At 40.0% G+C, this 8,795-nt stretch overlaps 12 non-coding genes and 1 pseudogene across 12 annotated transcripts; all 13 read right to left on the bottom strand.

Annotated features, from left to right (window-relative positions):
* Positions 1-42: 42 nt before the first annotated feature.
* On the bottom strand, positions 43-160 carry LOC113087562 (5S ribosomal RNA). Its single transcript, XR_003285539.1, has one exon. It is a non-coding gene; the product is annotated as a 5S ribosomal RNA (ribosomal RNA).
* A 940-nt stretch (positions 161-1,100) lies between these two features.
* Positions 1,101-1,219, bottom strand: LOC113087473 (5S ribosomal RNA). The gene has a single exon (XR_003285456.1). It is a non-coding gene; the product is annotated as a 5S ribosomal RNA (ribosomal RNA).
* A 369-nt stretch (positions 1,220-1,588) lies between these two features.
* LOC113087522 (5S ribosomal RNA) lies at positions 1,589-1,707 on the bottom strand. The gene has a single exon (XR_003285501.1). It is a non-coding gene; the product is annotated as a 5S ribosomal RNA (ribosomal RNA).
* Positions 1,708-2,362: 655 nt separating this feature from the next.
* On the bottom strand, positions 2,363-2,481 carry LOC113087604 (5S ribosomal RNA). Its single transcript, XR_003285575.1, has one exon. It is a non-coding gene; the product is annotated as a 5S ribosomal RNA (ribosomal RNA).
* A 373-nt stretch (positions 2,482-2,854) lies between these two features.
* Positions 2,855-2,973, bottom strand: LOC113087555 (5S ribosomal RNA). Its single transcript, XR_003285532.1, has one exon. It is a non-coding gene; the product is annotated as a 5S ribosomal RNA (ribosomal RNA).
* A 380-nt stretch (positions 2,974-3,353) lies between these two features.
* Positions 3,354-3,472, bottom strand: LOC113087606 (5S ribosomal RNA). The gene has a single exon (XR_003285577.1). It is a non-coding gene; the product is annotated as a 5S ribosomal RNA (ribosomal RNA).
* Positions 3,473-3,849: 377 nt separating this feature from the next.
* LOC113087492 (5S ribosomal RNA) lies at positions 3,850-3,968 on the bottom strand. Its single transcript, XR_003285473.1, has one exon. It is a non-coding gene; the product is annotated as a 5S ribosomal RNA (ribosomal RNA).
* Positions 3,969-4,759: 791 nt separating this feature from the next.
* On the bottom strand, positions 4,760-4,877 carry LOC113087563 (5S ribosomal RNA). The gene has a single exon (XR_003285540.1). It is a non-coding gene; the product is annotated as a 5S ribosomal RNA (ribosomal RNA).
* An 816-nt stretch (positions 4,878-5,693) lies between these two features.
* On the bottom strand, positions 5,694-5,812 carry LOC113087607 (5S ribosomal RNA). The gene has a single exon (XR_003285578.1). It is a non-coding gene; the product is annotated as a 5S ribosomal RNA (ribosomal RNA).
* Positions 5,813-6,183: 371 nt separating this feature from the next.
* On the bottom strand, positions 6,184-6,301 carry LOC113087566 (uncharacterized; annotated as a pseudogene).
* A 658-nt stretch (positions 6,302-6,959) lies between these two features.
* On the bottom strand, positions 6,960-7,078 carry LOC113087608 (5S ribosomal RNA). Its single transcript, XR_003285579.1, has one exon. It is a non-coding gene; the product is annotated as a 5S ribosomal RNA (ribosomal RNA).
* Positions 7,079-7,450: 372 nt separating this feature from the next.
* On the bottom strand, positions 7,451-7,569 carry LOC113087609 (5S ribosomal RNA). The gene has a single exon (XR_003285580.1). It is a non-coding gene; the product is annotated as a 5S ribosomal RNA (ribosomal RNA).
* A 504-nt stretch (positions 7,570-8,073) lies between these two features.
* Positions 8,074-8,192, bottom strand: LOC113087493 (5S ribosomal RNA). The gene has a single exon (XR_003285474.1). It is a non-coding gene; the product is annotated as a 5S ribosomal RNA (ribosomal RNA).
* Between the last annotated feature and the right edge of the window lie 603 nt (positions 8,193-8,795).

The raw sequence follows: 8,795 nt of genomic DNA on the forward strand, positions 1-8,795 counted from the left end.
TTTTGGCAAAATTATTATATACTAAGTGAAAAATGTCCAAAAAGCTTACAGCACCTGGTATTCCAGGCTGTCTCCCATCCAAGTACTAACCAGGCCCAAACCTGCTTAGCTTCCGAGATCAGACGAGATCAGGCATAGCCAGGTTGGTATGGCCGTAAGCGAAGACAGCAGCAAAGAGAGGGCTATTTAAAGACCAGCCAATCTAATCGCCAGTACATTATATAAGTAGGAAAGAAAACCCAAAAGTTTAAAGCACCTGGTATTCCTAGGCAGTCTCTCATCAAAGTGCTAACCAGACCTAAACCTGCTAAGATTCAGAGATCGGGCATTGACTCTTTTTTTTTTTTTTTTTTTTTTTTTTTTTTAATGAAAGATTATTATATAATTCGTGAAATTTTCCAAAGAGATTAAAGCACCTGGTATTCCCAGGCAGTCTCTCATCAAAGTGCTAACCAGACCTAAACCTGCTAAGATTCAGAGATCGGGCATTGACTCTATTTTTTTGCAAAATTATTATATACTAAGTGAAAAATGTCCAAAAAGCTTACAGCACCTGGTATTCCCAGGCAGTCTCCCATCCATGTACTAACCAGGCCCAAACCTGCTAATATTCAGAGATCGGGCATTGACTCTATTTTTTGGCAAAATTATTATATACTAAGTGAAAAATGTCCAAAAAGCTTACAGCACCTGGTATTCCCAGGCGGTCTCCCATCCAAGTACTAACCAGGCCCAAACCTGCTAATATTCAAAGATCGGGCATTGACTCTATTTTTTGGCAAAATTATTATATACTAAGTGAAAAATGTCCAAAAGCTTACAGCACCTGGTATTCCTAGGCAGTCTCTCATCAAAGTGCTAACCAGACCTAAACCTGCTAAGATTCAGAGATCGGGCATTGACTAAATTTTTTTTTTTTTTTTTAATGAAAGATTATTATATAATTCGTGAAATTTTCCAAACAGATTAAAGCACCTGGTATTCCCAGGCAGTCTCCCATCCATGTACTAACCAGGCCCAAACCTGCTAATATTCAGAGATCGGACATTGACTCTATTTTTTGGCAAAATTATTATATACTAAGTGAAAAATGTCCAAAAAGCTTACAGCACCTGGTATTCCCAGGCGGTCTCCCATCCAAGTACTAACCAGGCCCAAACCTGCTTAGCTTCCGAGATCAGACGAGATCGGGCATAGCCAGGTTGGTATGGCCGTATGCGAAGACAGCAGCAAAGAGAGGGCTATTTAAAGACCAGCCAATCTAATCGCCAGTACATTATATAAGTAGGAAAGAAAACCCAAAAGCTTAAAGAACCTGGTATTCCTAGGCAGTCTCTCATCAAAGTGCTAACCAGACCTAAACCTGCTAAGATTCAGAGATCGGGCATTGACTCTTTTTTTTTTTTTTTTTTAATGAAAGATTATTATATAATTCGTGAAATTTTCCAAAGAGATTAAAGCACCTGGTATTCCCAGGCAGTCTCCCATCCATGTACTAACCAGGCCCAAACCTGCTAATATTCAAAGATCGGGCATTGACTCTATTTTTTGGCAAAATTATTATATACTAAGTGAAAAATGTCCAAAAAGCTTACAGCACCTGGTATTCCCAGGCGGTCTCCCATCCAAGTACTAACCAGGCCCAAACCTGCTTAGCTTCCGAGATGAGACGAGATCGGGCATAGCCAGGTTGGTATGGCCGTAAGCGAAGACTGCTGCAAAGAGAGGGCTATTTAAAGACCAGCCAATCTAATCGCCAGTACATTATATAAGTAGGAAAGAAAACCCAAAAGCTTAAAGCACCTGGTATTCCTAGGCAGTCTCTCATCAAAGTGCTAACCAGACCTAAACCTGCTAAGATTCAGAGATCGGGCATTGACTAAATTTTTTTTTTTTTTTTTTTTTTTTTTTTAATGAAAGATTATTATATAATTCGTGAAATTTTCCAAAGAGATTAAAGCACCTGGTATTCCCAGGCAGTCTCTCATCAAAGTGCTAACCAGACCTAAACCTGCTAAGATTCAGAGATCGGGCATTGACTCTATTTTTTGGCAAAATTATTATATACTAAGTGAAAAATGTCCAAAAAGCTTACAGCACCTGGTATTCCCAGGCAGTCTCCCATCCATGTACTAACCAGGCCCAAACCTGCTAATATTCAGAGATCGGGCATTGACTCTATTTTTTGGCAAAATTATTATATACTAAGTGAAAAATGTCCAAAAAGCTTACAGCACCTGCTATTCCCAGGCGGTCTCCCATCCAAGTACTAACCAGGCCCAAACCTGCTAATATTCAAAGATCGGGCATTGACTCTATTTTTTGGCAAAATTATTATATACTAAGTGAAAAATGTCCAAAAAGCTTACAGCACCTGGTATTCCCAGGCGGTCTCCCATCCAAGTACTAACCAGGCCCAAACCTGCTTAGCTTCCGAGATCAGACGAGATCGGGCATAGCCAGGTTGGTATGGCCGTAAGCGAAGATTGCTGCAAAGAGAGGGCTATTTAAAGACCAGCCAATCTAATCGCCAGTAGATTATATAAGTAGGAAAGAAAACCCAAAAGTTTAAAGCACCTGGTATTCCTAGGCAGTCTCTCATCAAAGTGCTAACCAGACCTAAACCTGCTAAGATTCAGAGATCGGGCATAGACTCAATTTTTTTTTTTTTTTTTTTTAATGAAAGATTATTATATAATTCGTGAAATTTTCCAAACAGATTAAAGCACCTGGTATTCCCAGGCAGTCTCCCATCCATGTACTAACCAGGCCCAAACCTGCTAATATTCAAAGATCGGGCATTGACTCTATTTTTTGGCAAAATTATTATATACTAAGTGAAAAATGTCCAAAAAGCTTACAGCACCTGGTATTCCCAGGCGGTCTCCCATCCAAGTACTAACCAGGCCCAAACCTGCTTAGCTTCCCAGATGAGACGAGATCGGGCATAGCCAGGTTGGTATGGCCGTAAGCGAAGACTGCTGCAAAGAGAGGGCTATTTAAAGACCAGCCAATCTAATCGCCAGTACATTATATAAGTAGGAAAGAAAACCCAAAAGCTTAAAGCACCTGGTATTCCTAGGCAGTCTCTCATCAAAGTGCTAACCAGACCTAAACCTGCTAAGATTCAGAGATCGGGCATTGACTAAATTTTTTTTTTTTTTTTTTTTTTTTTTAATGAAAGATTATTATATAATTCGTGAAATTTTCCAAACAGATTAAAGCACCTGGTATTCCCAGGCAGTCTCCCATCCATGTACTAACCAGGCCCAAACCTGCTAATATTCAGAGATCGGACATTGACTCTATTTTTTTGGCAAAATTATTATATACTAAGGGAAAAATGTCCAAAAAGCTTACAGCACCTGGTATTCCCAGGCGGTCTCCCATCCAAGTACTAACCAGGCCCAAACCTGCTTAGCTTCCGAGATCAGACGAGATCGGGCATAGCCAGGTTGGTATGGCCGTAAGCGAAGACAGCAGCAAAGAGAGGGCTATTTAAAGACCAGCCAATCTAATCGCCAGTACATTATATAAGTAGGAAAGAAAACCCAAAAGCTTAAAGAACCTGGTATTCCTAGGCAGTCTCTCATCAAAGTGCTAACCAGACCTAAACCTGCTAAGATTCAGAGATCGGGCATTGACTCTTTTTTTTTTTTTTTTTTTTTTTTTTAATGAAAGATTATTATATAATTCGTGAAATTTTCCAAAGAGATTAAAGCACCTGGTATTCCCAGGCAGTCTCCCATCCATGTACTAACCAGGCCCAAACCTGTTAATATTCAGAGATCGGGCATTGACTCTATTTTTTGGCAAAATTATTATATACTAAGTGAAAAATGTCCAAAAAGCTTACAGCACCTGGTATTCCCAGGCGGTCGCCCATCCAAGTACTAACCAGGCCCAAACCTGCTTAGCTTCCGAGATCAGACGAGATCCGGCATCGCCAGGTTGGTATGGCCGTAAGCGAAGACTGCTGCAAAGAGAGGGCTATTTAAAGAACAGCCAATCTTATCGCCAGTACATTATATAAGTAGTTAAGAAAACCCAAAAGCTTAAATCAATCAATCAATCACCTTTATTTATATAGTGCTTTAAACAAAATACATTGCGTCAAAGCACTGAACAACATTCATTTGGAAAACAGTGTCTCAATAATGCAAAATGATAGTTAAAGGCAGTTCATCATTGGATTCAGTTATGTCATCTCTGTTCAGTTGAAATAGTGTCTGTTTTTATTTGCAATCAAGTCAATGATATCGCTGTAGATGAAGTGACCCCAACTAAGCAAGCCAGAGGCGACAGCGGCAAGGAACGGAAACTCCATCGGTGACAGAATGGAGAAAAAAACCTTGGGAGAAACCAGGCTCAGTTGGGGGGTCAGTTCTCCTCTGACCAGACGAAAACCAGTAGTTCAATTCCAGGCTGCAGCAAAGTCAGATTGTGCAGAAGAATAATCTGTTTCCTGTTTTAAAGCACCTGGTATTCCTAGGCAGTCTCTCATCAAAGTGCTAACCAGACCTAAACCTGCTAAGATTCAGAGATCGGGCATTGACTCTTTTTTTTTTTTTTTTTTTTTTTTAATGAAAGATTATTATATAATTCGTGAAATTTTCCAAAGAGATTAAAGCACCTGGTATTCCCAGGCAGTCCTCCCATCCATGTACTAACCAGGCCCAAACCTGCTAATATTCAAAGATCGGGCATTGACTCTATTTTTTGGCAAAATTATTATATACTAAGTGAAAAATGTCCAAAAAGCTTACAGCACCTGGTATTCCAGGCTGTCTCCCATCCAAGTACTAACCAGGCCCAAACCTGCTTAGCTTCCGAGATCAGACGAGATCAGGCATAGCCAGGTTGGTATGGCCGTAAGCGAAGACAGCAGCAAAGAGAGGGCTATTTAAAGACCAGCCAATCTAATCGCCAGTACATTATATAAGTAGGAAAGAAAACCCAAAAGTTTAAAGCACCTGGTATTCCTAGGCAGTCTCTCATCAAAGTGCTAACCAGACCTAAACCTGCTAAGATTCAGAGATCGGGCATTGACTCTTTTTTTTTTTTTTTTTTTTTTTTTTTTTTTAATGAAAGATTATTATATAATTCGTGAAATTTTCCAAAGAGATTAAAGCACCTGGTATTCCCAGGCAGTCTCTCATCAAAGTGCTAACCAGACCTAAACCTGCTAAGATTCAGAGATCGGGCATTGACTCTATTTTTTTTGCAAAATTATTATATACTAAGTGAAAAATGTCCAAAAAGCTTACAGCACCTGGTATTCCCAGGCGGTCTCCCATCCAAGTACTAACCAGGCCCAAACCTGCTAATATTCAAAGATCGGGCATTGACTCTATTTTTTGGCAAAATTATTATATACTAAGTGAAAAATGTCCAAAAGCTTACAGCACCTGGTATTCCTAGGCAGTCTCTCATCAAAGTGCTAACCAGACCTAAACCTGCTAAGATTCAGAGATCGGGCATTGACTAAATTTTTTTTTTTTTTTTTTTTTTTTTTTTAATGAAAGATTATTATATAATTCGTGAAATTTTCCAAACAGATTAAAGCACCTGGTATTCCCAGGCAGTCTCCCATCCATGTACTAACCAGGCCCAAACCTGCTAATATTCAGAGATCGGACATTGACTCTATTTTTTGGCAAAATTATTATATACTAAGTGAAAAATGTCCAAAAAGCTTACAGCACCTGGTATTCCCAGGCGGTCTCCCATCCAAGTACTAACCAGGCCCAAACCTGCTTAGCTTCCGAGATCAGACGAGATCGGGCATAGCCAGGTTGGTATGGCCGTAAGCGAAGACAGCAGCAAAGAGAGGGCTATTTAAAGACCAGCCAATCTAATCGCCAGTACATTATATAAGTAGGAAAGAAAACCCAAAAGCTTAAAGAACCTGGTATTCCTAGGCAGTCTCTCATCAAAGTGCTAACCAGACCTAAACCTGCTAAGATTCAGAGATCGGGCATTGACTCTTTTTTTTTTTTTTTTTTTTAATGAAAGATTATTATATAATTCGTGAAATTTTCCAAAGAGATTAAAGCACCTGGTATTCCCAGGCAGTCTCCCATCCATGTACTAACCAGGCCCAAACCTGCTAATATTCAAAGATCGGGCATTGACTCTATTTTTTGGCAAAATTATTATATACTAAGTGAAAAATGTCCAAAAAGCTTACAGCACCTGGTATTCCCAGGCGGTCTCCCATCCAAGTACTAACCAGGCCCAAACTGCTTAGCTTCCGAGATGAGACGAGATCGGGCATAGCCAGGTTGGTATGGCCGTAAGCGAAGACTGCTGCAAAAGAGAGGGCTATTTAAAGACCAGCCAATCTAATCGCCAGTAACATTATATAAGTAGGAAAGAAACCCAAAAGCTTAAAGCACCTGGTATTCCTAGGCAGTCTCTCATCAAAGTGCTAACCAGACCTAAACCTGCTAAGATTCAGAGATCGGGCATTGACTAAATTTTTTTTTTTTTTTTTTTTTTTTTTAATGAAAGATTATTATATAATTCGTGAAATTTTCCAAAGAGATTAAAGCACCTGGTATTCCCAGGCAGTCTCTCATCAAAGTGCTAACCAGAACCTAAACCTGCTAAGATTCAGAGATCGGGCATTGACTCTATTTTTTGGCAAAATTATTAATATACTAAGTGAAAAAATGTCCAAAAAGCTTACAGCACCTGGTTATTCCCAGGCAGTCTCCCATCCATGTACTAACCAGGCCCAACCTGCTAATATTCAGAGATCGGGCATTGACTCTATTTTTTGGCAAAATTATTATATACTAAGTGAAAAAATGTCCCAAAAAGCTTACAGCACCTGCTATTCCCAGGCGGTCTCCCATCCAAGTACTAACCAGGCCAAACCTGCTAATCATTCAAAGATCGGGCATTGACTCTATTTTTTGGCAAAATTATTATATCTAAGTGAAAAAATGTCCAAAAGCTTACAGCACCTGGTATTCCCAGGCGGTCTCCCATCCAAGTACTAACCAGGCCCAAACCTGCTTAGCTTCCGAGATCAGACGAGATCGGGCATAGCCAGGTTGGTATGGCCGTAAGCGAAGATTGCTGCAAAGAGAGGGCTATTTAAAGACCAGCCAATCTAATCGCCAGTAGATTATATAAGTAGGAAAGAAAACCCAAAAGTTTAAAGCACCTGGTATTCCTAGGCAGTCTCTCATCAAAGTGCTAACCAGACCTAAACCTGCTAAGGATTCAGAGATCGGGCATTAGACTCATTTTTTTTTTTTTTTTTTAATGAAAGATTATTATATAATTCGTGAAATTTTCCAAACAGATTAAAGCAACCTGGTATTCCCAGGCAGTCTCCCATCAATGTACTAACCAGGCCCAAACCTGCTAATATTCAAAGATCGGGCATTGACTCTATTTTTGGCAAAATTATTATATACTAAGTGAAAAATGTCCAAAAAGCTTACAGCACCTGGTATTCCCAGGCGGTCTCCCATCCAAGTACTAACCAGGCCCAAACCTGCTTAGCTTCCGAGATCAGACGAGATCGGGCATAGCCAGGTTGGTATGGCCGTAAGCGAAGACAGCAGCAAAGAGAGGGCTATTTAAGACCAGCCAATCTAATCGCCAGTACTATATAAGTAGGAAAGAAAACCCAAAAGCTTAAAGAACCTGGTATTCCTAGGCAGTCTCTCATCAAAGTGCTAACCAGACCTAAACCTGCTAAGATTCAGAGATCGGGCATTGACTCTTTTTTTTTTTTTTTTTTTTTTTAATGAAAGATTATTATATAATTCGTGAAATTTTCCCAAAGAGATTAAAGCACCTGGTATTCCCAGCAGTTCCCATCCATGTACTAACCAGGCCCAAACCTGCTAATATTCAGAGATCGGGCATTGACTCTATTTTTTCAAAATTATTATATACTAAGTGAAAAATGTCCAAAAAGCTTACAGCACCTGGTATTCCCAGGCGGTCTCCATCCAAGTACTAACCAGGCCCAAACCTGCTAAGATTCAGAGATCGGGCATAGACTCTATTTTTTGGCAAAATTATTATATACTAAGTGAAAAATGTCCAAAAAGCTTACAGCACCTGGTATTCCCAGGCGGTCGCCCATCCAAGTACTAACCAGGCCCAAACCTGCTTAGCTTCCGAGATCAGACGAGATCCGGCATCGCCAGGTTGGTATGGCCGTAAGCGAAGACTGCTGCAAAGAGAGGGCTATTTAAAGAACAGCCAATCTTATCGCCAGTACATTATATAAGTAGGAAAGAAAACCCAAAAGCTTAAATCAATCAATCAATCACCTTTATTTATATAGTGCTTTAAACAAAATACATTGCGTCAAAGCACTGAACAACATTCATTTGGAAAACAGTGTCTCAATAATGCAAAATGATAGTTAAAGGCAGTTCATCATTGGATTCAGTTATGTCATCTCTGTTCAGTTGAAATAGTGTCTGTTTTTATTTGCAATCAAGTCAATGATATCGCTGTAGATGAAGTGACCCCAACTAAGCAAGCCAGAGGCGACAGCGGCAAGGAACGGAAACTCCATCGGTGACAGAATGGAGAAAAAAACCTTGGGAGAAACCAGGCTCAGTTGGGGGGTCAGTTCTCCTCTTGACCAGACGAAAACCAGTAGTTCAATTCCAGGCTGCAGCAAAGTCAGATTGTGCAGAAGAATAATCTGTTTCCTGTTTTAAAGCACCTGGTATTCCTAGGCAGTCTCTCATCAAAGTGCTAACCAGACCTAAACCTGCTAAGATTCAGAGATCGGGCATTGACTCTTTTTTTTTTTG

The sequence above is a fragment of the Carassius auratus genome, unplaced genomic scaffold, assembly GCF_003368295.1.
Source record: "Carassius auratus strain Wakin unplaced genomic scaffold, ASM336829v1 scaf_tig00044895, whole genome shotgun sequence".
Classification (NCBI taxonomy): Eukaryota; Metazoa; Chordata; class Actinopteri; order Cypriniformes; family Cyprinidae; genus Carassius; species Carassius auratus.